The sequence below is a fragment of the Sciurus vulgaris genome, assembly GCF_902686455.1.
Source record: "Sciurus vulgaris genome assembly, chromosome: 5".
In the NCBI taxonomy this organism is placed as follows: Eukaryota; Metazoa; Chordata; class Mammalia; order Rodentia; family Sciuridae; genus Sciurus; species Sciurus vulgaris.
Genome location: NC_136465.1, coordinates 72,804,198 through 72,831,922, shown reverse-complemented (window position 1 = coordinate 72,831,922; position 27,725 = coordinate 72,804,198). Strand labels below are relative to the sequence as shown.

General features: G+C 40.9%; 1 pseudogene across 1 annotated transcript; it reads right to left on the bottom strand.

The window, feature by feature from the left end:
• Nucleotides 1-6,856: 6,856 nt before the first annotated feature.
• Nucleotides 6,857-8,020, bottom strand: LOC306661190 (AH receptor-interacting protein-like; annotated as a pseudogene). The gene has a single exon. The product of its transcript is annotated as an AH receptor-interacting protein-like (transcript).
• Between the last annotated feature and the right edge of the window lie 19,705 nt (nucleotides 8,021-27,725).

The following is a 27,725-nucleotide window of genomic DNA, read 5'->3' as shown; positions in this document are numbered from 1 at the left end:
AAGTATGTACTAAGCATATATTATATGTCGGGCCCTCATGAAGCTCACGCCCTGTGTGTACCAGAGAAGTAGATAAAAGAAAAGTAAAGGAAAAGTGAAAAGTGTCACAGCAAAAAGAAAAAAGTAAAGGAAGGGAAGAGGGATTAGAAGTAGGAGTGGGGGCTCCATTTTATTTCCATTATCCAGAGAGGGCTTTTGCTTATTTTTCCCCTTAATCAGTTGGGTGTAGAAGCTTCTGGTGGACGATGGTCAAACCTTTGGGACCAAGTCAAATAGAGTCCTCTGGGTGGGTCTACACTACACCAAGAAGGGACACCTAATCTGATCATGAGCAAGTTTCTGCTCTGAAAAGATGCAACTTTCTCCCATTCTCTCCCTGCAGGTGAATTAGGGATTTTATTATTTGCCCCCTTCCCTGGGCCCAGATGATTTCAGGCCTGTGCTTTTAATTAGCAAGATCTCTAAGTGTGCCTGCTACAACCTAGCAGTGGCAGAAGTTGGGCTACAGTAAGACACAGAACTTTTCAAAGCCCTTGTTAACCTGGGTCAAGAATTGGTAGGCACAGTCTTAAAAACAAAATGAACACTAAAAATTTGTTCCCTGAGCTCTTTATGGAAGTAATAAAAAATGTTTTCTACTATTATAACAGGCAAAAAACAATATTGTGGATGAAAATAGGAAACATTGAAGAAAGAAAAAGAAATCACTCATTATCTTATTCCCCTTTCCCAGAAATACTAATAGTTAATATCTTGCTTTAAGTTTGTGCTTCCAAAGTGCATAGGTAGTCACCTACATTGATTTGAAGTAATATTGACTTTGTCTAACTTAAAAAGTGAAGCCAGACATTGGTGATGCACACCTATAATCCCAGAAATTTGGGAGGCTGAGAGATAGGAGGATCACAAGTTCGAGGCCAGCCTCACTGACTTAGCAAGACCCTATCTCAAAATAAAAAATAAGGAGGACTGGGGATGTAGCTCACTGGTAAAGCATCCCTGAGTTCCCAGTATCCCAGTACCAAAACAAACAAACAAACAAAATAAACAAAAAACATGCTCATTGAAGATTTAGAAAATGCAAAAGAAGTAAAATGTAAATAAAAAATGTAAATCACCCATGTTTTCACCTCCAAGACAGAATTTGCAATCAGCCTTCTTTCTTTTCACATAACAGTTGAGATTACTTTGCACATACTAACTTTTAGACTTAGTAGAGAAACAGCCACAAGCCCAAGTCATAGTTATGCAGAAGTGCTTAGGGAGAAAAAGTAACCACCACCACATGATTCACCAATCTTTCCTTATGAAGAACAGAAATTAATGGAATCAACTTGATGCTTGATTGAAACAAATAAGCTTGATGACTATTTTCTGTATGTGCTCTTGGCAGAGAGGGCTGAGTAGAGGAAGAGAAGAAAAGTAAAAAACACAAGGTGAGACTTTCCTTCACCTTCTGCCTCCTTAGAGCCCTGACGGATCGGCACTGCTTACTATAATCCCACTGGTGAAAGTGGAGTTACACTACGCTCAATAAGGCTTTGAAGGATGCAGGAAATCATCACTAAATCACTGCTTGAGAAAATAGCCATGATATAGGCAGTGGTGGTGGGTAGTGATGGTTCACCAGATTGGACAGGAGGGAGGGGGTGGGAATAGGAAAGAGAATGAATGCGACATAACTTTCCTGTGTTCGTATATGAATATCCAACCACAAGAATGGGAAGTTATACTCCTTGTATGTATAATATGTCAAAATACATTCTGCTATCATGTATAACTAAAAAGAACACATTTTTAAAAAGAAAACAAGAAAAGAAAATGGTCATAATTTCACTATATTTATTTATTTATTTCTGAGAGATTAAATGGTAGTCTTTTCTTTGGTTAATTCTCCCAGCATAATCTTCTATCCTTATAAATACATTAGCCATTGTTAAGAAAAAGAAAAATGAAAGCAAATATTCCAGTTCCTGTACTGTGGAAGGAGATTCCACCAGGCTATGGAAAGCATTTCGGGGGCAAGAGAACAACATGGGGAATCAAGAACCAATCGTTGCCCTATGACTTCTTTAAAATACATAAACAAGCAGTGTTTTGTCTTAAGAATGAATTAAGACAACTCTGATATTTTTATATTGTCAAATCCATCTCTTAGTTGACCAGAGCATACCTTCAAGGTAAAGGAAGACAAAACAAAACATTTAGATGGAGTTAAAGAGGCCACCAAAGCCCTATTGGACTTAGACCCTCATTCCCCTGGCCAGTAGTGGTCACAATTGAGACCCTTTCAAAATTGCCTGCAGTGGAAGGGAGCTTCCTGGGCCAAGGTCATGTTCCTGCTCTGGGGCAGCCCACACGCAGTAACTCAGCACCACAGGTGGGTAAGGGTCTGCCTGTCTCCATTTGGGTCCACTATTAAGGGCTCCCCCAGCTCCAGAGCTCCCTGTGGGCTTGGCAGAGGTCTTTTCCACAAATTCCTCTAGCTCCATTCCTCCCTCTGCCCAGTCATGCTTTCGTCCCTCTCCCCAGGTGTTGTTCTAAAGCAGCTCCCCAGGAAACCTCCTGCAAGGAAGGTATGTGGGTCTCATCTCAGGGGCTGATTTCCAGAAAGCCTGACCTAAGACACGGGGTATGTGAGTGGTGTATTCTCTGAGCATATGCATTTCTGAAACTGCTTTCATGTTGGAATGATGGCTTGGCTGGATTCACCGTTCTCAGGTCATCATCTTTTCTTTCAAAACATTGTGGCTATGGCAATTAATCCACGCTCTTCCAGGGCTTCAGAGGAAGAGCCTCTGGAGTAAGCCTGATTGATATCCCTGTGTAACTTTTTTTCTCTCCTCTACTGGTGCTAGTAAGATTTTAAAATTTATTCTTATAATTCAGAAATTTCACCAGGATGTGTCTCCATGTGAGTTTCTTTTACTTAAAAATGCCTGAACTGTGCAGATCACATTTAATCTGCACATTCACTTCATTTTCATCTCTGAAAAGTGTTCATTCAGTATGGAGATGGATTCCAGTGTACATATTCCAACTGATCTCGTTGCTTCAGGAAAGCCTTGACGTTCTAGGTTGACTGTCAACCACCTTCTTTCTCAACACTTAATGTCCTTGTCTTATTCCCCTATACTTCAGTTATATATACTTCCCAGAATACCATGTTACTCCTTCCTCTCTCCACTTCGCCCTGAAACAATTCATTTTTAATTTCCAACTTAATATCCAAGCAGCATCAAAGACTTACTTACCTGAAACCCTCATGGATAAATCTGGAAGGGAGGTAATGACTCTCCTAAACCATCTGTGGGGCTGCAGTCCTGCACTCTTGTCCCAGTGATGTCCTGACCTTCACCTGAAGTGTGTATTTTCTATTCCTTGGCTAGTCAACCAAGGGATTGGATGGGGTAAGTGCTAATGTTCATTCCAGTTCTGACATGTAAAGTCTAGGTTCCCTACAACTTGGCAATGGTGAAAAGTATAGATCACTTTTGCTGACTCATTCTTATCTTCCACCTTACCATTCTATAACACAGGCCCTGGCCACCTGTGTCTCAGATACCCTAACCCAAATTAGACAAGGTAAGGATTTGCACTCTTGCCCCCGTCCATAGCAATACTGATCTGCACAGCTACAGCAGAGGGCGCCTGAGAGCAGAACCCACCCTTCAGCTTAGCCACACACATTCTTCAGGACAGATGTTTCCTCAGAAGGCAGCCCTGTTTGCACATCTGGACCTCCTACCCTCCTTTCTCTTTGCTGTTTGCCTCCATAGCAGGAATGGCAGTCTCCCCAGGGAGAGATTCCTTCAGAACCAGGCTAGAAGACACAGTGGAATTCACTTATTCTTCTGACCTCCCAGTGACTTCTGCAGCTTTATCTCCAGAAAGGAGTTACAAGGCAGAAGCCAGATGGGAATTTAAAAAGACAGCTCTACAGATTAGGAACCTTCTGCTTGATTGCCCCACCTTTCTCTCTCTTCCTGTCAGCCTGACAGGGAAGAAGTTTGGACTGAGGCTTCCAAGCCAGGACGTCTTCCTCAATTAGGGGAATGAAGCCACAGGCCCTAAGGGGAAGAGGCATTCGTTTGACATGGATCCCACATCATAACCTGCTCCTAGTTTGCTCCCAGCACGATTGGACTCTGGTTGGCCTGCACTGAATTCTGCAGAGAGCATATGTCAACTTCTATCAGGAACCACATCTGCTTGGTTTGAGTGAGGTTGCTAGTTGAGAAACAGATGAGGCCCCTAAAACAGGCCTCTTCATCCCTTTTCCACGGGCCTCATTTCCTACACTGGGAAATTTTCCTCAGCTCCTATCCTATCAACTTCAAACTTGGATTTCTTAACTGCCAACTCCAGACTTCCTTATATCCACCTGTCTCTTGATTCTTTTTTTCCCTGCCTCAATTTATTGCCTGTTATCTTTTCTAAGGCAGAGTTTTTCCCCTTCATCTGTCTTCCTTCCAGAAATTCCTCCTAAGTCCCTCTCCATGTCCATGGGCAGCCCCTGGAGGACACTTCCCCTATGCATTACGTCAAAAGTAGGTTGTATTATTAATGTGGGCAGATCCTGGCTTTGTGGGCAAAGAAGTGTCTATAATTTTAGGGACCCTAGGAAAAAGCACCCCAAATCATGAAATAAAATTAGGTACAAAGGTGAATATTTAGCACAAAATTAGAAATGACAAAAAAATACACATTTTATACTAATACCATAAATAACACAAATTTTTCAAATAACATCATTTTTAAATTTTATATGTAAACACAGCCTAAATATTCTAATATTTTCTCCTTCACATCTTTGGCTGGGCGTTTTTTGATTTCCTTTTCATAATAATGTTTTCAATAAGAAAAAGAGAAAGCAATTCAAGTTTAATCAACATTTGCTTTGCATTTCTGATAGAAAATATCCATGTAGAAAAATGTCTTCCAGCTCAATAATACTTGGGGAAATCTCTATCAAATGTCTTTCCTTTTAAATGAGGTTATATTTTAAGTTATTTTCTCACAGAGCTTATACTGCTCTCAGATTTATACTCCACTACAAAAGTTGTTTCTCCTCCACTATTCCTATATTCGTCTTAGTTATTATTCCTATAGTTCTTGAGGCTAAACTGTACTAGATCACTGTAAATTTACTTGTCATCACTAACCTTGTTTTAATGGCACTGAACTGTAGCCTGGAGAGGTTGAATAACTTACCCTCTTCACACAGCTAGGAGGACTTCCCTGCTGGGGTTCAGACTCCAGCCTGCGTTCGCTGGGATGCTGCTGCCTACTCTGGACTTAACACTCCCTGCTCTGTGGGCTCTTTTGGAGGTCGGTGGAGATGTGCCAGTGAGAGGCGATAGCACACTAGTGATAATCACTGGTGTAGCCCTGGATGGGGCCATATTCTGGGCTAAGAACTGTACAGTTGTCACCTGTTCAACCTTCACGAGCTCCTCAAAGGGTTTTTCTTCCCCATTTTACACTTTCCAGAATGATCCACACCACCAACTTGAATGTCAAATCCTTCTTTTTCCTATGAATCACTTGTTCACTCATATAGTTTTCTATAGAGCTCAGTCGAAAGGTCACTCATATCTTCCTCTTGAGGCCTCCTGCAACAGATTCATCCAAGTTCCTTAGGTCTTGACTCTAACCAAAGGGAGGCTTTTAGAGATCCCTCCCCATGGAGAGATCCCAGGAGAGTACTGAGTCCTCTTTGGCAAATGCCTCAGGGAGCTATTGGAGACCTTTGCCCACACCACACTGGTGCCCTTGCTGAACAGACTGCTGATCACAGCAAGGTCATGACCCATACTTGACCCCATCATCATTGCCCTATTGCGCCAGAGAGCTGAATCTTGGAGGGCTCTTGACCATGTACTGGACCAAGCTCAGTCCTTCCATGGGAACTCTCAGAGCTTTGTATTAAGCTGGGTTTTCCAACTAAGACGTCCCTTTGATACTGGGGTGTCACCTCTGAGGCAGATCTGCTCTGATAAAGACTAATTTGGAGTTAATAGTCAGGGCTCAGACTCTTATGGAGAATCAACCTACCTCCTTCCTAGCAAACAGTTTCCAAACCAAGAAGAATGTGAGGGGTGGTTTCTCCCCAGCCTCCCACTTCCCCTATAACAGGGCACAGTTTATTGCACATTTGTAGAAAGGAAAAACTCCTGCTTCAGCCCTGGCAAAATCACAACCTCTCATCTGCCCAGGCAGAGACAGTGTATGCAGTGGGAGAAAGGAGTTCTAACACTGTCATGTGTGGGTGAGGAAACTGTGGCTCAGAGAGGCTCTGCCTCTGCTCCAGAGAAGAGTAAGTAGCAGAGCTGGAAGTTAAGCTACAGTTTGTCCCATTTCAGAATTGGTTCTCCTAACACTCACCGGAGAAAGGAAAGAAGGCATGTTCCAAAGCCTTCATGGGGACAACCATACATGTGGCAATGAGGAAGAATACTCTAAGGGAAAATGCACTCCTCTGTTTTGGAGCCAGACTTGGATTCTAGACCCCACTCTCCTATTGAGCTACTTTCCCCATTGGAAGATGGGGATATTTTCTTGCCTCCTCTATAAGGTTGTCCTTGGTAAGCCATAGAGTACTAGACCAATATCAGGATGGTATTATAAGTAACATACATATCTAAGAAGATGAGCATTATCATTCAATGACTAAAAGAAGTTTATGTCTAACAAGAGATCCATGAGCAGAGACTACTGTGGCCAACAGTTCAGGTGGTGCTGTTCCAAGACGGTGTCATATATGCCAGGAAATGGAGCCTTTGTGGGCTGTACTAACCTCTGTAGAGGTCAGTCACTGCCAGCTTAGTATTCTTTTTTTTTTTTTCAGAGATAAGTAAGCCTTTCTATATAGAGAAGCATAATGTGGCAGTGGTGTGTGGGCAGCAGCAACAGCAGTGGGCTTGGCATGGTGGTCAGGGCTGAGGCCCTGTCAGTGGGAGAAGATGCCCTGTAAGCTGGCCTTGTCCTTCTCATCCTTCTGCTGGATCTGTGCCTCCAGGGCCCTCAGCTCACAGCTCACAACAGGCACCAGGACAAGGTCCAGCTCCAATACCTTGGCAAGTCAGCCAGGACCTCCTGGGCGTTCCACATGACTGCATGGACCTTGCCCTGCTTGAAGTAGGCCTTGATGTTGTCGTCATACTTGTTGAGTATGGAGGAGCAGTGATCCAGCACTTCTTAATACTCTTGGGCCACAAGCTTACACTGGTAATAGTTAAGCAGTAGCAGTATGATTTGCTGGTCCAGCTGGTTCCAGTCAAGGGAACCAGGCTGCTCCTTCATCAGCAGGTTTTTGAGGTAGGTGATGGCGTCATAGTATTTGGTGGCAGCTTCCTTCATCTGTATGTACCTCGTGGTACAACCAGTTGCCCTTCTGATGGTTGAGCGGCACTGCCTTTGCTTTCTCCTCATCTGTCATGGCCCATGGATCCTGCTGATATGTACCAGGGTTCTGCACCTTTAGCATCTCCATGTGGAAGATGAGGGGCTGGGGGTTCTTCTGCAGAGCATCCAGATCTGCGTGGCCCAGAGAGCTGTGCTTGTGCAGCTGGGTTATGCCACAGCAGTGCTGCTGGCCCTCCAGCAATGTTGCGGAGACTCTTGGCCACCAGTGGATACAGGCCACATGTTTGATGTCACATAGGAACTGGGCAATCTCCCCCAACACATGGTTCACACTATGGTCTCCCACATGGGCAGCTTGAACTTCTTGCCAATGATGAATTTCATGGCTTTCCTGCGTGCTGGGCTGTCATCCCACACGGAGCCTTCATTGTCACTGTGTAGTGTCCACTAGTGAAATGTGGTCTTGGTTCCATCCTGGAAGCTAGGGAACTCTCCTCACCCCTTCTCTATTACACACTTTTGGATCCCATCCTTTTGGAACTTTGCAATGATATCCACCATCCTCCTTCCCTGCTTCCATTCTCTTTCAGCAACTTCCAAACTCTCTGCTTAGTATTCTTGACATCACTCCAGCAGCTTAACTTTGTTTTGGCACTGGGCTTCCAGATGAGTAAATGATTGAGGAAGACTTCAGATGAAATACGCTGCCCAGGATTCACTAAATAATTATTGTCTTCTTTCCCCCACTTCTGTTAACATGCCTTGGCTTTTAAAACAAATGTCTTGCTTTAACATTGAGTAAGTATGCCATGGTTTTTTTTTTTTTTAAACATTGCTGTGACTCCATTAAAATCAAATCAAGTGATGGCCAAGTAGAAGTTTCAATTGGTAGGCCATAATCTTCAGAAAATGCACTAATCTAAACTAATTTTTCACTGTGTTTGTGGTTTCCTTGAGTGGTTCCTTATAAATATCAACCAAAGAAAAGAGAGTTTATTGTGGGAGAGGGTAGACTTCTGTATTGAAATGCTTCATCATCAAGACTAAAATCTTTTCAAAAGAAAACTGACTTTTCTCTTGGTCTTTGGATGATTTCTTCAGAACATCATGACACGTCTAGAATCCAAGATGGTGACTCTAGGCATACCACTGCTTGTTACGGCTGCCATATGGATACAATTACATTCCAAGATCACTAAATCTGAAAATGCCAGATGACCTTGAGAGAGTTAGCAACAGAGACAATGTGTCTTGGATTTCTGACAAAATGTGTTCCATCTATTGGTGAAGGTCTGTCGTCTCAAATTTATCCCCAGTAAGGGTAGAAATGAAGGAGCAGACACACACCGAAAGGCACCAACTCAAATGAGAATTTGTATTTGGAAAGATATTACGTAGGCGTTTCTCTGCCCCTTATTGGGAGATGAGGGGAATGGATGAGGTTTGGAAAGCAAGGGGTCAGATAAAAGCATATTTTAAAATGCTTTTAAAAATATGTATCATCCACTTTAAAAAGAGATTTGTAGTTACTATTAAAATAAGTAAGATAATTAAGCTATAGAGACTGAGATCAGAGACTATATGTAGAATGTGCCAATCCTATCAACAATAGGATTGCCAATTCAGCAAGTTCACTGACAACACAGAGACTACATTATTCCACTTGGATATTGACTGGACCCATTGAGTACATGATCTCTGTTGTCTGTACTACTCTGGGTTGGCAATGAAGCTTTATTTAGAAAACAGCAGTGACAGGCCCCTCTCCTCTCCTCTCCTCTTACCTCCCCTCTCTCCCCTTCCCTTCCCCCCTCCCCTTCTCTCTCTTTGTCCCTCCCCTCTTTCTTTCTTTCATTTCTTTCTTCCCCTAAATGCCTCTCTTTATTTTTACTAGTTTATAGAGATTTAGAGCTGACATTTCTCTGATACACACCCACGGGACGATACTGGAGACTAAAATGTTGACATAATTTTGTACTCCATTATGAATAGCCATTGCCCCCAAGTCCTCCAAGTGGCTTCCAAGTCCATCTCAATTTCTCCCTCGAGGCACTTTGGTCTTCCCTATAACATTGGAAGTAAATAAAGGCCAGAGGCTTACCATGGCAGGGACCCTTGGACCCTGCAACTGGTAGGTGTCTAGGCAGTACCAAGTACAACATTCAAACGACTCTACATAAAAGGTTGCCAACTCCTGGATGCCAAATCCTGGAATCAATTCTCAATCAATTCTCACTTGTCTTCTACCAAATCCCACCCCACCCAGACACTAGCCTTCAGGAGCTTGGAATCATTGCAGAGTTGCCCCTTCTTGTTGCGAGGCTCTCAAGCCATTGTAGGTAGCCAAGATAAACACACTCAGGAGGAATTTGCCTGAGTTCATTCCAAAGGAAACAAGCAGGATAGCTGCCCACCTTTGCCTTGATTGCAGAACCTAAGTGAGTTCCAAGATGGGAAAATCTCGGGCATCAGTCAAGCTGGCTTCTCTGTGGGAATTTTATCAATGTATTTAGGACCTTACAGATTTCCTGACAAGGCTATAGCAAGGATGAAAGTTTGCGTGTCTCCACTTTCTCAGGTTCCTTCTTCTTCCCCTCTCCTACCTCCTTGAATCTGGTCTCTTCCTAGAGGAAGAGGTAATTACCGTTTTTAATCTGATGCATGGAAATGTACTAATCACCGCTGGCCCTACGTCACCTCCTCAAAGCCCTAGAGCTAGATCCTATGCCTCTATTAGGTTCTAGCGAATTTACTCTGAGCCAACTGGAGTCTTTTCTCAGGGCGACTGAGTGGCTACCTTGCTTCTGCATTCAAGGCAACTTAGGTTTTCTCAACACTACATAAGGAATTTAAATGCTAAGAAGCCCCCTTTAACAAACACCTGCTGTCTTCTCCAGGCAACAAATCTTCTCCAGGAGCATGAAGACAGAGCTTAATCTACTTTCATCCCTATCCTTCCTGCAGAGGAAAGATCCTGTGGAAACATGATTCAGAGACACACTGATAATTCCAGATTCCTCTGGAGGTGACTTTCTTTTATCCCCTTGCCTCCAGACCAGGAAACATTGATCTCATTCCAGACTGATATGCCAGAGCCCAAATGTGCAACTGAGCTCATGGTCCTGAATAAATTCATTCAAGATGAAAGGAAACCATGCTCCAGGTAGGAGAGAAGTACAACTAGAACAGGTAATACAGAGCAGCTCCTGACACTCTCTTGCCGAGGGCAAAGGGGGCTGCACTCAAGGCCAACATCATGGCTTTGTGTGGAAACAACACTTAAGAATATTTGGGAGAAGAAAAGAGCTAATTATTTAGAATTTGATTTCAGAATATATCTGATTCATGATTGTTTTTAGGAGATAGAGTTTCTAGCCACACTGAAGTAGGTCTACTGGGGTGGCTGCCTTGGGTAGAAGTCAGTAGGTGGGTTTTGGACCACCATTAGCACTGCAGTGCCAACACTAGTTTTCTTAGCACTGTCTGTCTCTCTCTGTGCCAGAGATTCTCACATCACACCCTTGTTCTTAACTTGGATCTCTGCCATCTTCCTGGGGTATATCCTGGGACTTAGGGGTGTACACAATGAAGACATGGCCTATTCCTGGGAAGATAGACCCAGGGAAGATCACACATGGGCTTCGGGTCTTGTAGTCAGAAAATTCTGGGATTGAATATATGACAAGTGGTCTGGAATAGAGGCATGTCTCACTGTGTGGGGAAGGGCATGACTGGAAGACAGTTGGGAAAAACTCAGGGCTTCTCTTGCAGGGAGCAAGGGGTAGTATTAACTCTGGCTTCTCTCCTCAAGCCCACATCACAGAGACACAATAGCCTCTGTGACAGACATCACTTTATACGAGGAAAAAGACAGTGTGAGGGGAGGTAAAACAAAAATGCTGCCAGATAAAGCTAGTTTGGTCTTTTTATTCTGTAGGAGTGTTCTGGAAGTCCCATCCTGTGACTTCAGTTTACATATTATTGTCTGGTATTTAGGAGCATAGCCATCCCTATCTGAAAGAACCCAGAGAAGTAGTTTTCTTTGCCGGGCACATTGCCCCCACCCCCAACAAAGCTAGGGTTCTGTTGGTGAGGGAAAGAAGAAATGGTTTTGCAGAAGCAATAAATAGCCCATGCCCCACCACACTCTAACACTTCTCCTGAGTTTGTAAATAGAGGAGGAAAAGGTGGAGCTTGAAAATGAAGATGAGAAGAAGCATTAGTGGGAAGTTGAGTACAGGGGGTCCTAGGAGACACCCAGTCTTGCTCTCTGCACCAAGAAGGGCACAGATGCCCCAGGCTTGCCTTCTGGGGCCCCAGGTAGATGGTAGTCTCCTGTGCTTTGAGTTCACTATGTTAAGGACTTTTATACACATCCTAACAACAATGCTACAAGATAAGTTTTATGGTTTCCATTTGAAGATGGAGATGAAGATGAAATTATGACTGTCTAGGATCTTAGCAGAGCTTGTAAGTAGTGAAGCCTGTCTTTCTTCCATCTGCACCAGATTCCAAAGCACACACTTTCATCTACAATGCAGCAGTCCCAGGCAAACTGCAATGAATGGGCTCCTCAGACTAGGTTGAGATGCTTCAATCTTCTCTTTCACCATTCCTACCACTTTTTTCCCTGCTATCTCTTTCTTCCATGTCCCTTTTCCTTTCCTATGTTCCTACTTCTTCCATCAGCGGCAATCTACAGAACCTAGAAATCAGGGTTGGAAGTTTTCTCTTCTCACCCAGGGCAGATCCCAAGTCCTTCAGGAAGAGCACACTGTTTGATGATGAGTGACAGGAAGACCAGCATGTCCTCTCTGAGTAAAGTATGGACCAACTGAATATGTTTCTGTATGAGTCAGTGTTCTCCAGAAAAAATAGACTGATAGGATGTTTGAGATATATAGAAAGAGATTTATTATGAGCAACAGGCTCACATGATTATAGAAGCCAAGAAGTCCCAAAATCTTCTGTCTGTAAGCTGGAGGCCCAGGGCATCTTCAATCCTGAAGGTCTGAGAGGAGCCGAGGTGTAAATCCTAGTCTGAGTCCAAAGGCTCAAGAACTAGGAACACCACAATGTCTGAGGACAGATGAAGATAGATGTCCCAGCTCAAATTTACATGGGTAGCTCTTGGCCTTACCCTTTGTTGCTCATAGGAGAGCAGACTAGCATCTCCAAAGGAAGAGAGTTAGAACTTCTGTTCCCCAGAGATGTGAAAACCTTGAACCACCCAATCCCACAGAGGTGGCTATGCTATTTGCCTAATGCATCCCCCAAATTCACTCGTTCTCTCCTTTCCTGGGTCACTATTTCATGGACTCTCTTATTAGTGAGGTAGGTACCATAGAAGAAAACCTCTCCCTTCTTTTGTCCCCATATCCTCTGAGCCCCACATCTGTCTGCCCCTGAGCCTGCACAATCTGCCTTCCTGTGCTCTTCAGAGTCCCATCTGGCCACACCAGATCCCACCCTCTAGTTTCTCCTCCATCACTAATTTCTTCTCTGTCTTGGATCATTCCTATCAGCACCCAAACAAGCTGGGATACCATCTCCTATTAATATATAAATCTCTTCCTTCAATTATTGCCCTATTTATTGATTCCTTTTTAGAGCAAAATTCCCCCAAAGAGTTTTAAATCTTTATTGTTGGCCCTAGGAATAATTTTCTCCTATATTCTTTTGGACTCTCATCCATAGGCTTTTGTCCCCACCACTTGACCTAAGTAACTCTTGGCAAGATCATGAAAAAGCTCCATGTTACTCCATCTGATCATCAGCTGTCTGTCATCATCTTAGTTAATAGCCATCAGCATTTGGGACAGTGGGTTGTACTCTCTTCCTTCTTAATATGCTTTACCCATCTAACTTGTGGGCATCCCTGACTCTTGATTCTCCTCCTTCCTCCCTGACTATTCCTGCCCTATCTCCTTCCCTACCTCCTACCTCTGCCTCAAGGCAATATATTCCTCAGACTTTTTTCTCTTCCTATCTTTCCTCCATTATTTCTCATCTAGTCTCAGGGTTTTATTTATTCAGCAGTGCTGGGGATGGAAACCAGGGCCTTGCACATGCTAGGCAAGTCCTCTCCCTCTGAGCAGGCTTCTAATCCTTTATATTTTGTTTGAGACAAGGTCTGTTTTACACATTAGCCTTGAACTTGTGATCTTCTTGCCTCAGTCTCCCAAGTAGCTGGGGTTATGGGTGCACACTGCTATGTTCTTCAGTCTCAGGGTAAACACAAACTCCAGACTTGAGTGTTAACTGCCTATTAAACATTCTATGACTACCTAATTTTATCTCAAATTTAATATGTCCTAAACCAGATTCCTCCTGCAAGATGCCCATGACTGTAAATAGCAACCTTTGCTTTCCAATTGTTTAGGTCAAAAATCTTTAATCATCTCAACCCTCAGTCTGAAAGGTCCATCTTTCATCCAAGTGTCAGCCAGACAAAGATTTAAAGGCCACCCACAGTTTTCCCCATCTCCACTGATGGAAATTCCATCCTTTCAGTTGCTCAGATCAAACACATTGACATCATCATTTCTTTGCTCTCTCTCTCTCTTTTATGCCACACATTTGTACCATTAGCCAATACCATCAGTTCTCCTTTCACACTGTGTCCAGAATCTGATCACTTCTTACCAGTTTCAACACTCCTTAGCTGCTGCCTTCTCTGCGAGATTAGTACAGCAGCTCACTGATTTCTCTGCTTCAGTCCTTGAATTCCTTCCTTACAGTCTGTTCTCAACATTGTCCACCTCACAGCTAGAGTGGCCATTTACACATGGAAGCCACATATGCTACTCCTCTTTTCAGAGCTATGAAGGGGCCTCCATGCTCCTTCATAAAGAGCAACGTTCTCATCACCTGACCTGGGTTCCAGTTCTCTCTCCCATTTTGTCTGCTACACAGGGTGCTATTCAAAATGTTAAACAGCACGAAATGGTACAGCATTGATGCTGATCAATTCAAAACTAGTACAGACTGTACAGTTGGAGGAGATTACTAAAGGTTTTCAGCTCCACCAGGAGCTCCCACTCTAGTTGCTGGATATGAAGACTTCCTAGGTGGAGAGGAAGCATTGGTGTGGGACTTGAAAGTTCAGAAAAGTGGTTGTTTATTGAACAGTGTGCAAGTTTTTCAATAGTTTAATGACTAGTACTCCCAAATAGCTGAATTTGGTCAAACATCAGCCTTGCTCTTAACATTTTCTTCCTTGTTCTGTCTGCTTCTGTCCCACTAGCTTCCTTACCGTCCTGTGACAAACTTCCTTGCCTTGGCTATGGTTTCCTTGTGTGTGAGATTCTTCTCACTCCCTCACTCTGGCAGATTTCCATTCAAATGTAACCTTCCTCAGAGAAGTTCATCATGACCACCAGAGCATCCCCAATAGCTGTATCTGTCACTCTAATCAGTACATCGGGGATTGGTTCCAGTATATATAGCAGATACTAACATCCATGCATGCTCAAGTCTGTTATGTAAAATGGTGTTGTTTGTATATAATCTATGCACACACACTCATACACTTTAAATCATCTCTAGATTACTTATAATATCTAGCATAATGTAAATGCTATGTAAAGAGTGTTGCATTACATTTTTAAGAGAATAATGACAAGAAAACACTCTGTACATGCTCAGTACAGATGCACTATTTTTGAATATTTTTGATTCGAGGTTGTTGAATCCACAGCTGTGGAACCTGAAGATATGAACTGCTGATTGTATTGTTTTCCAGAATTCTATCGACAATCTGATATACCACATACTTACTTGATTATTTTTTGTATCCTGTTTTCTTCTATCAGCATGTGAAATTGAAGGAAGAAAGGGTTATGTTTTTCTCTCTTCTACATCTCTAGTGCTTGCACCTAAATGACACTCAATGACATTATGAAATGCATGAAGAAATGAGCACTCCATCATTAAATATAACTAGTAATTAGTACCAACAATCCTTTTCCTGGGCTAAAACACAGAATAAAGAACTTTTGAAGATTCAGAACTACTCAAAGTTGGAAAAAGCTGTTTCAAAGAGATGCTTGAAGTCTGGGCTCTGCATACAGGAAATCTGGGCACCACCAACCTGAGGTTCACTTTGTGCAAATGGTTAGAGCCTTCCAGGCTCTGTGTCTTGATCTTCAAGATGGGTGGTATCACCCATGTCACAGGGTTATGGTGAAAGTGTATGCAATATGCTAATCAAATGTTCAGTATATCTTAGATGGGTAGGTTGGTATCCTATCCTCCCCTTTTCTCATCCCTACAGGGACTTAATGGTCCTCAGATGGAAATACAGCTTCAAAGACTCAAGAGAAGGTGGAAGACATAGATTCAGGCAGGGTTTGGAGAGGGTAGGGGCAGGGATTAGTGCCATTGCTCCTGCTGGGATGGCTCCCAGGCCTGCTGAGTTGGAGGGCACAAAGGTCCCATCTGTGCCACCAGGCCTTCTGTGATGCTCTGGGAGAAGTAAGTGCTATCCCAGATCATGCATATTCAAAGACCGGTCTGGTTCCCTGGCACAATGGACTACAGCAAGAAAACAGGTAACAGTTTTCCCCGTGGAGCCAAACTTTGAGTAAATTGATAGGGTGGGTGGAATCCCATGAAGATACTACATATTTTTGTTTGAATGCAGGTGGACTATCTCTAAACCCAGAATTTTTACCCAAAAGATGATCACTCCCTATTCATATTAGGGTAGAATTCAGGGGGTACAAGAATGTGGAGAAGAAAAAAAGTACATCTTTATTTTTAGAATCTTCTAACTGAAGTGTAGTGTGCCCTTGTATTTTGAATACAGACAGTAAATCAAATTACCATTAATGACTCCTTGACTTTGTCATCACTAGAATTCACAGTTTCATGTCACATGCCAGTTGTTGTAGGTGTCTCAAAGCATCATTCATACTCATCACTCCTTTAATAATGATTGGTTTTAGAATCACTCCAAAATCTTACCTAACTCATAACTAAAGAAACTTTTATCTGTCACATATGATAACTGTTTTAATATCTTTGCTTTAATTTTTAATCCTATTTGATTATGTTCAATGTATTTAGAAAACATTATTCTGAGAAGGGTCTACAAGCTCTAATAGATTACTAGATTGAGCCTTTGCTCAAAATATTTCTCTAGACCATCTTGAAGAGGCACATATATGCCGTGGGATGTGTGAGTGAGTGTATGTGTTCCACTCCCAGATGCAAACCATCACTCTAATTTCAACAACACTTTCCCCAGGTGGAAGTTTGATCCCTTTTTAAATTTTTCTCCCTTCCTTCCTTCCTATATTTTTGTACCAGGATTTTAATACAGAGATGCTTAACCACTGAACCACATTCCCAGGTCTTTTATTTATTTATTTGTTTATTTATTGAGACAGGGTCTTGCTAAGTTGCTCAGGGCCTTGCTCAATTGCTGAAGATGGCTTTGAACTCGCGATCATCCTGCCTCATCCTTCCAAGCCACTGGGATGACAGATTTGCACCACTGTGCCTGGCTTGATACTTTCTTTCTTCCACAAAAATCGGTTGCTTGGAGTTGGCATGCCTGGAGGATGGTTCTGTTGCCTATTATGTTCTAGTGGCCCTTAGACCACAGTGAAGTCACTGAAGCCATCTCCTCTCAAAGGTGACTGGCTGAGCCAATGAGGTCCTCCTTCTTGGGCTTTTCCCCCAGCTCTTAAATCATCCATCCACCAGGACCATGCTGACACTGATTATCTTCTTGAACTTTCTCATCTTTCCCCATCTGTTATCCACAGAAGGTTTGAACTTCTTGATTGTTCCAAAATATTCACTCCATTTGGAAAAAAATAATAAAGCACCCTCAGCTGAAAATCAATAAATTGTCAGGTTTCCATATAGAACAATGGGTGCTCCAAAAGAACACAGGAAGCTTGGTTGAGGTCTGTCTCCAGTTTGCACTTCTTTGCCCCTACTTCTGGCACATTGGCAGAACTCCTTAGCCTGAAGCCACTTTGCTCTTTCTTCATTTTAAACATATAGATCAGGTTAGTGGAGATAAGAGATAAAGATGGAAGTATGGAATGTTCAGAACTGATTGAGAATAACTCTAATATGGAGCTACTGAAGTTTCATCCCCAGCTTCCATCTTGAATGGCTTGACCATAGAAGTAGGGACCAAACAATAAAAATGAAGAAATGTAGTGCACACACAAAAACCTTGACCTTGGGTATGCAAGGATAAATAAAAAGATGTCTCTCTTCCAACTCTGGAGGAGAAGGTGAAGAACATTTCTTTAACAAATGAAAGCAATATAAGAGTGTGTATCAGTGATAATCTTTTTGGCTAAAAAATGACAGAAACCCAATTTAAATACTTCTAGGGAAAAGCCATTTAATGATTTATGAATTAACTTTAATGTATTCATCAGCTTTCACTATAATGAAACAATCACTACAGTAACACCTATCACCCTCCCAAGACTCAGTGTCTTGCTTTTTTACCCGTATTTCCTGTCCTTCATAAGACAGGAAAGCTGCAGCTCTGCTTTGTTCCATCAGTCTTAATTTCTGGACCAGGTTGAAGGAGCAGCCTTTTCTTGTGGAAGACATAAGTTGTAAAACTATGTATTAATTCTTCAAGCATTGGTTAGATTATCACAGTGACTTACACTGACCAAAACAGCCACATAGTCAAATCTAGTATTAATGGTGGTGGAAGAATTAACCACGAACCCAGAATTAGTTTCCTTAGCTGGAAAGTCTTGGGGAATTAGACAGTCTCTTAGCTCTCTTCCATTTGATGACTCTCTGATTCTGAAGTATTCTCTCCTAAAATGAATGAGTTAGAATGTTTTGGTCACAAGTTATAGACAAACCTGACTCTGGAGTTTCTAAAAATAAGGGGATTTATTTTCCAATATAAGAAGTTCAGAGTGAGCCAGACCAAGGACTCTTTCTTCTCACCCTTTTTCCTTCCACAGGTTGGCTTCTTCAGTCTCATTAGTCTCATGGTCAAAAATAGGCTGTAGTAGTTCCAGGCATCTCATACAGAACATGACACCTCCAGCTGAAGAGTAGTGGAAAGTTTGTTTTTCTATCTCTAAAAGTGAAGAAACTGTCATAGTGTTCCCTGAAGAACAAGCCCTCAGAAGTTGGAAAGCTGGAGTATTAGGGTTCTTTTAGGAAGGACAAAGGAGAAAAGACTGTTGGACAGACAATACACATGCTTTGCTTATAATTCCATTTAGGTTTGGCTCTCCCTAAGGCATCCTTCTTTTTCTCAAAGCCCTGATTCTTTCTGCTGTCTGATTAGCAGAGATGGGGAATGTGATATTTCTCTAGTACAACTCCAAGAGTACTGGCAAAATACGGCAAGCATGAAAATGACAGAATTCTTCCATGTGTGACTGTGCAAATAGAAAATGAGATCAATCTCAGGCTCTACAAATATGAGATCTTTCTGGGTTCTTCAGTAAAGTTGGAAAAGCAGGTAACTTCTGCTGATGTCCTGCATGAGGAGGGAGTGGGTAACCATTGGAGGTATGGGCCATCTAGAAGTAAAAGCTAGAAAGGTAATATTAAGAAATAAAGATGAAAATGCAGGAAATTAATCGAAGCAGGAACCTGATGGTTGGATAGACCTGATGGCTCTGATCCTAACACAGAGAAAAGTCCAAGAATGCTTTATATATTGTGGTACACACCAAAGGAAATCAGTAAAGAGCTTCTCTAGGAAAACAGGATAAGAGTTGGAAAAACAGCTTGTTTGGTGCTTGGCAAGTTAGGCCCATCTCTAGGCAACTGTGTTTGAACCTGGGACTTTGGTCTAAGGTAGGGTGCCAGCCTGATTTGGGCTTTCTTGAACAGGGGAATTTTATCCAGGAGTTCCCAGTAAAGCAGCTTCCCTGCCTTAATGGCTCAAACAAAATCCACAGTTCATTCACAGCTTCCAACAGTTAGCATTTCCAGGCTCTGAAAGATTGCTTGTCAATGTTGACATCATAAAGAAAGAAAATAGAAAGCCCTAGTGTGGGATCTTAGAGCTTCTTGTTAAGCCTAATTCCTAGACTTGATCCCTCTAGCTCCATGTCTACAATCCCATGCCAGAAATAAGTCTATTTCTTTGATAAAATCTCCTACAGCAAACGGTTTCTTTTGCCTTTATTTTATCAAGCCTCAGAAAAAAATACATCAAAGTCACACCTGAAAAATGCTTTAGGTATTGAAATCTTCATAAATGTAATATGAAAAAAATGTTTCCCTGTTTATTTTTTCCCTATTTTTATTGGTGTATTCTAATTATTTGCAATGGTGGGATTCATTGTTGCATATCCATACCTGCACACAATATAACAATATAATTTGGTCAATATCGTTCCCCAGTATTTCCATGTTTAAGGATATAAAAAGAAGACTTTAAAAATTAGCAAGACCAGAGGCTAGAGTTGTGACTCAGTGGCAGAGTGCTTGCCTAGCAAGTGTAAGGCACTGGGTTTGAACCTCAGCACTGCATGTAAATAAATGAATAAAATAAAGCTACATCAACAATCCAAAAATTTTTTAAAACTTAGCAAGACCAAAGATTACTGAAAAAGTCAACTAGAGTTTACAAATGAATTAAATGGAACTTTTATAAACTGAAAATTCCAATTAAAAATAGGTGGATAGATTAATTAGCAAATTAGAGAGCTAAAGAGAGAACTAATTATACAGAAGAAAGAATTGATAAAATTTCCCAAAATAGACAAAAACAATTCATGAAAATACATTGAAATACATGGACTGAGAAATTTTTTATTTGTATTATTTTGAGGATATGCATAATTTTGAGGAATTTCATACCTAGCAATTATGGCCCAAGTCTTTCTCAGCCTATTAATTCACAACCAAGGTAGAAGTCTTGCCCATATTCATGAGTAGAGAGATAGTTAAGAATATTCAAGACAGCAATGCTTGAAATAACAAAAGAAAATCAAAAGATAGAAAGTAATGGCAAAATAGATAAATAAGTTGCAATATATATTTCATTTGTGTATGTTATACATAAATCATATTGTGATTGTGGAATTCTGTCAAGTAAAAATTAATGAGCTAATATTGTACACATAAACATGGGTCATTAAAATAATGATGAACAAAAGATCAATTTACAGAACCATATATAATATCAAAATTATGAAAATTGAATGATTTACTATTTAGGGATTTGTGACCATGTGAAAAACATAAAGAAAAAGAATAAACAATAGAACAAAATTCAGGCTACCTTTTGCTGAAAGGAGAGTAATGAGATCAAGGAGAGGCACCACAGGGAGCTAATATTCTATTGCCTGAGATGGGAGCAGCTCTGCGAGCATATTTTATTGATTTTTATGTTCTTCTAAAGTGGCAGAAATATCCTTATACATATACTCAGCATATAAAAGTAAACATTTGTTGAAAATACATATCAGGCAAACAGGTACCACAAACAAAGCCACAGTATCAATTTTAGCAGACAAAATGGATTTTAAGGTAAATTTCACCATAAGAAGTAAAGAGAGATACCATATATCACTAAAATGAATAATAAAAGATAATACAATGATAACTATAATGAAGCCTGGAAATATATAAATTACAAATCTTGGACACAACTATTGGAATAAGAAAATTAGTCATATTTTTTAATTTAGTGATTTTAACATACTCCTCTATGAAACCAATCAACCAACAAAAAAGAAAAGATACAGCAGATTTGAATTACATAATTAATAAGCCTGAACACACATATTTCACACCTAATAAAACAGAGCACATATTCTTTTAAAGAACACATGGAACATTCACAAAAGTCAACATTAAACTTGAGTGACAAAGGAAGCTCCACTAAATTCCAAAGAGCCAACATCACCACCCAGAGTATACTCTCTGACCACAGCACTATAAAATTAGGAGCTGATAACCAAAGAAGAGCTTTTAAAAGTCTCACATGCCTGGAAACAAAAAGAAGACTAATTAACAACCTTTTGGTTAAAGAGGAATCATCAGGAAAAGTATAAAATACTTAGAAATGAACAAAATTACCATATATCAAAATTTGTGAGGCATAACTAAATCACTTCCTTGAGAGAGATTTATTACTTTAAATACATTTATCAAAAAGCCAGAAGAAACAAAAACAAATGAGCTAAGTTTTCAAACTCAGACGTTAGAAAAAGAGCAGATGCAGTTGAATAAACGCACAGAACTAAGAAGGAAAGAACATAAAAATGAGGGCAAAAATTATCAACAACAAAAAGAACTTTAAAAAGCAGAGAAATTGACAAAGCTAATGTTGGCTTTCTGAAAACGTTTATATACATCTGATAAGTCTCTGGCAAGACATCCGAATTTTAAAGGAAAGGAGAGAAGCTTCAAATAAAAACTATAAAATAAGTGAAAAAAGTAACCAAAAGCTTATTTGGTTAAATAATAGGGCTTATTTTTACTTATTCACTTTTCCATATTTTTATTAGTGTATTATAATTATACATAATAATTGCACTAAGACTTAAAACAACAAAAGACTGTTACAGACTCGTATAGAAAAATATTTGAAAACATGATTAATAAAATTCTGAAACTGGTAGGAGAAAAGTGTATATAACAATCATTATCTTTAAAATTAAAATATTATGTGTTTCCCAAATTCACACATGCTCCAATAATGCCCAAAACTCAAAAAAGTTTTATAGGAGAGTGCTATTAAATTTCAAACAAAATATATATAATGAATGATTTGCAAGTTGCTCCAGGATAAAGAGAGAAACAAAGCAGTCCAACTTGTTATGATGCTTCTATAACTTTAATTCCAAAGTAGGCAAATGATAATTTGAAAGATTCCTTTCATTTCTGGAGCATATATAGGAATATACGTGCACAGCCCCCCATCCCAGAGGATTTGTTAATGGAACCTGATGGTGTATTTTAAAAACACACCAAGGCTAGGGTTATAACTCAGCGATAAAGTGCATACTTAGCATGCATGAAGCCCTGAGTTCAATCCCTAGCACAAATAAACAAATTAATAAATTCATTATAATCAAAGTGAATATTTCCAGGAAAGAACAATATAAAAATTCTTTCAAAGTGATTCATGAAATTAATGGACTAAGGAGAGGAGAAAAAAAATAATGATTATCTTGCTAGGTTCAGAAAAAACATTAACATGTCAACACCTTTTGCAGATAGTTGTAAAAATAGTAACACTACCCATAAAACTAGAAATAGAAATCTCTTTATTTACAATACATACCAAAAATCGTCCCACAAAAAACATTATTCTCCATAGAGAAACTTTACATATATTCTGTTTGAACTGAAGATCAATCAAGGAATGCTCACCATTACCACTACTGTTTAAATAGTACAGGTTGAGTGTCCCTTGTATGAAATGCTTAGGACCAGAAATGTTTCAGATTTCACATTTTGGATTATTAGCATATATACAGATATCTTGGGGATGGGGCTAAGTCTAAGCACAAAATTAATTTATGCTTCATATACACCTGATACATACAGCCTGAAGGTTATACAATCTGTTTAATAATTTTGTGAATGAAACAAAGTTTGTGTATGTTGAACCATCAAACTTGTGCATCCTGTTGGAATTCAGAATGTTTTAGATTTGGATGCATTTTGGATTTCAGATTTTTGGATTAGGGCTGCTCAATTTATACAATGCAATAAGGCAAGAAAAATAAGTATAAGAAATAGCAATAGAAAAAGTGAGATAAAAGCTGTATTTCTGGCAGATGGTAGAATCATCCACTTAGAGAAAACCAATATAACCATGAACCAAACTATTGGAACTAACATGTGAGTTCACCAACATCTATACATATAAGGTCAATTTGTAAAAATCAGAATTACATTATTTCTGCAAAAGCCCAATTAGAAATATATATATATTATATAAAACTATTAAAATATCAATAAAGCTAGAATTAGCTTTTAAAAGGATACATAAGATCTTCGTGTAGACAAGTAAAAAAGTCAAAATAAAAAAAGAATTAAAATAAATGAAGAAATGTATCTTGGACAACTCTATTATTATAAAGATGTCAGTTCCCTCCATAGTAATTTATAAATTCTTTGCAATTCCATGTTTAATCTCATAAGGAATTTTTGAGGAACATAAAAATTTATTCTATAATGTGTATCAAATAATACTGATACCACAAATAGTAAATTAAATTTCATAAAAGAAAAACAAATTAGGCCAGATCATTGTACTCAAGGAAAATATGAGAACTCCACAAACCCATAGTAGTGAAGTGTATCAGTCAGTATTTTTCTTTTTTGTCACTATAACAAAAATACCTGAGTAGGCTACTTATGAAGAAAATAGGTTTATTTAACTCACAGTTCTGAAGATTCCAGGGCATATAGCAGGCACATTGCAGGCAATTTTGTGTGGATGATGGAGCTCTTGTGAAAGGATCACATGGTGAGGCAAGGAGCAAAGGTGGGATGAGGACAGGCTCAGGCTTTTAGAACACCTTATTCTTGTGAGAACTCATTCCAGCACACCAGCATCCCTTCCAAGGGCAGCACCCTCAATGACTGAATGAGGTCCCACCTCTGAAAAGTTCTGCACCATCTTCCAACAGGAGCACTCTGGGGATGAAGCCTCCAACACATGAATGCTTGGGTGGGACACATTTAAACCATATATGAACCATAGAATGTAGTCATTAATGCAATGTGATAAAGAGACCAATGCAATATAACTAAGTGCTAAAAATCTATATCACATTACATACTCCTTTCCTAAATGCATATGTATGAATTGATACAAAATCACAAGGAAGAATTACAGTGAGAGAAATAAAAGTACATAACTATCTTAACAGAAATAAATGGTGACTTTTGAAGGATTAGTGATCTACATATGAACAATAAAACTTTAATGTCAATGAAAGAAATAAATAACATATTTGTAACTTTGGGGCAAAAAGGGATTCATTAAATAATACTCCAAAGCAAGACAAGGAAATTTTTAAAAATATAGATTTGATTTTATCAGAATTCCTGTGCCACAAATGACACTGCTGTTGAAATTAACAAACCAGTAACAGATTGAGAGGAGCTATTTGCTACAATAAAAAATAAGCAAGAGATAAGTACCTAGAATGTCCAACAAATCCTTGCAAATCAGAAACAAGAGCATGAGAACCCAGTAGAATAGTGGGAAAAGGAGATGACTGAAGGAATCCAAGATAGGGAACCCCAAGGGCTACCAAGTCTCTGAAGAGATGGTAAACTTTACCAAAAGTGGTGGTACCATAGTTGCAGCAGCAAACACTACTAGTAATAGTAATTACTAAGTACTTAAATATACACCCCACTTTTCATCAACTCAATTAATCCTCACAACAACCCCATAAGGTATATATCATCATTGTATAGAGGCAGAAACTCAGTCACAGAGATGTGGCTTACCTGGCTCTATGTGGTCACAAAGCTGGTAAGTGAAGATTTGAATCCCCCACACTGGTAACTAACACACAAAAAACCAAAACTTTACATCTGCCAAATTATCAAGGATGTTGATAAGGATGAGGGAAACAAAAAGGTTCATGCACTTCTGGCAGGAATATAGCTGGTGCTGATGTTCTGAAGAAAATTCTGGAACTGTTGAGGACAACTAACTATGCTTTGACATAAAGACTCATGCCCTGGTCACCAGGGACCATGAACAAGGGATTGGATGCAGACTAGGTACACATTCCCCGGGACATGGGTGAGGGGGCAAGTGGCCCTTGGACATGCAGGCAGTGGCCATCAAAACCAGGACTTACAGGGACATGCAGCACCTGCAGCAGGTGATAGTGCTGCTGCAGTGGTGCACTCCTGTAATCCCAACTACTGGGGAGGCTGAGGCAGGAGGATCTCAAGTTCAAAGACAGCCTCAGCAACTTAGCGAGGCCCTAAGCAACTTAGCAAGACCCCGTCTCAAAACAAAATATAAAAAGGGCTGGGGATGTTGCTCAGTGATTAAGCATCCCTGGGTTCAATCAATACCTGGTACCAAAAATACACAAACAAACAAAAAACAAACCCAAAACAACAATAACCAAAAAAAAAAAAAAAAAAAAAAAAAAAAAACAACAAAGAAGAAATAAACATGATACTAAGATGTTTTTTAAAAAAAGGAAGTTCACAGCACAATGTCATTTATGTCACAAGTGCATAAATGCACAAGTGCACAACACACACACATACATATACACACTCCCAATGTACTTAAAATGTATTTTAGAAAATATCTTCCCATTCAGCGATTTACACCATGCACTTCAGGGGTGGGGAGGAGGACTGGGGATCAAGGGTAAAACAGATAGGATTAATGCATTAAAACCAGTAAGTGCTTTAGCAGGGGCACAGTTTGCCCGGGTCTGAGGAGCCTGGTTAACTATAACTTTGATATTTCACTTTCAACTCCCCCGCCCCCAGGGACAGCAAGTCTCCAGAGCTGCCAGCCCATAAAGGGCCAGTCCTGTCATACCTGCCTTGTTCTGGCCAGACCCTAACCTGCTCTGCGAGGCATGGCTTCCCCTTGCTATATAACCTGGAGAATGTGAATCTTAGTCATGGGCGAGGCCTGTGCCTGAGGCTGGGCCTCTGTCCTCAGTGGCCAGTGCTGACAGTGCTGACACACCTCTGTCCCACCAGGATGGTGGTTCAGAGAAGCATGGGTCCTTCTCGCCAGGCACGGCCCTGTGCCATCCCGCTCAGCTAGTGCAAAGTTCAGCGGGGGCCTCTATATAACTACCACTACTGCTGCTGGGCTCTCCATGCTCAGGGGTCCAGTCTCACCACCTAGAACCTCCTTTTTCTCTTGTTACTGAGAGGCACCTGTCCTGTTCCTTGCCCTCAGCAGGAGAGATGTTTCTTCCAATTACCATTCCCTGCCTTTCCATCCTCTGGTTCACATGTGGGCCAGTCCTTGGGGCTTAAGTCAGTAGTGTTTCCAGTATGCTTTCGCTTGGTGTCGGCTGGCTTCTGTGCTCCAGCTGTGTGGGCCTTGAGCACGTCCACGTTCAGCCTGGGCTGTGTCACTTGGCACTTTTGAATGTGTTGCTTTCTAATAAGGTCATTCTCTGTGTATACACTTAGTGTCCCCTGCTAGACCGATAGCTCTCAAGGGACCAGGCTGGCCCACCAATTCCTTGGAAGTGTGTGTGTGTGTGTGTGTGTGTGTGTGTGTGTGTGTGTGTGTGTGTGTGTGTGTACACATGCCCTAGAATCATGTTTGTTTTGCTATTTTCCACTTGTCCAGTGTCAGGTGGACCTTCTCATCTCTCACTCTTCCATCTTCAGACTTGAACAGGCTATAGCAGGAACTGGTTAGAAAAAAACTACAAAACTAACACGGGAACTTACAAAAGCCCTTTCACATGCATGTTCCCATCTAACTATTGCAACTTCCCAGAGACTGAGGACCTTACCCAAAGCCATGCAGCAGCTATTGGGTGGCAGAGGCAGGTTTGATTTCCCATCTTCTGAACAGACCTCTCAGTTATGCTGAGGTAACTGACTGCTGCCTGGTTTTTTGAGTGGAATGCATACTGTCTGTCCCCTTGAGTTTTTGCAAATTCTCTGGCCCAGGCCTCTCATCTGTCCAGTTTAGCAGAAGTGGGAATCTTCCAGGACCTCCAGAGGGGAGTGGGGTGATGCTGAATAAGACACCCCAAGTGCCTTGTTCCACACAGTAGCCATGTCAACTATAAATACCCCAAACTGTGTTTAGACAACATTAAAGTGCTGCTTAACAGCGGGAAGCTGGGGTTTAGGGCCCTGCCTCTATCCAGGCCCAGCAGGCCCTCACCTCTCTTGTCACAAAGGACCAATGGAATCCATGCTTGTCAGTTTCCTGTGGCTTCTCCTTCACCAGAAAGCCCCACATCTCCCAAAACTTGGATCTCTATTATTCTTCCTGAGCAGGGCTGGTGGAGAGAGCATGGATCCCTGAATTCCTGGTTCACATCATCCCTCCCTCGAACCAACCCAGTGGATAATGGTAGGCTGGGTCTGGTCCTGGTAAGCTCTCTCTGAGTTTCCCATGACTGCTCTAATAAATTACTACAAGCTTGCTAGCTTAAAGTAGCATCAATCTATTTTCTCAAAGTCCTAGGGACCAGAGTTCTGCAATCAGTTTCACTGGGCCAAAGTTAAGGTGTTGTCAGAGCAGCTCTTCCCCTGGAGGGGTCTGATCCTTGCCTCCCCCAGGGCCAAGTGGTTTGTGGCCATGTGGTCTCAATCTTCGAGACCAGAACCTTCTAGCCTCTGTTCAGCTTCACATTACCTTCTCTGTGTGACTTTGAATCTCTCTTGGCCTTGCTAGGTACAAGGGT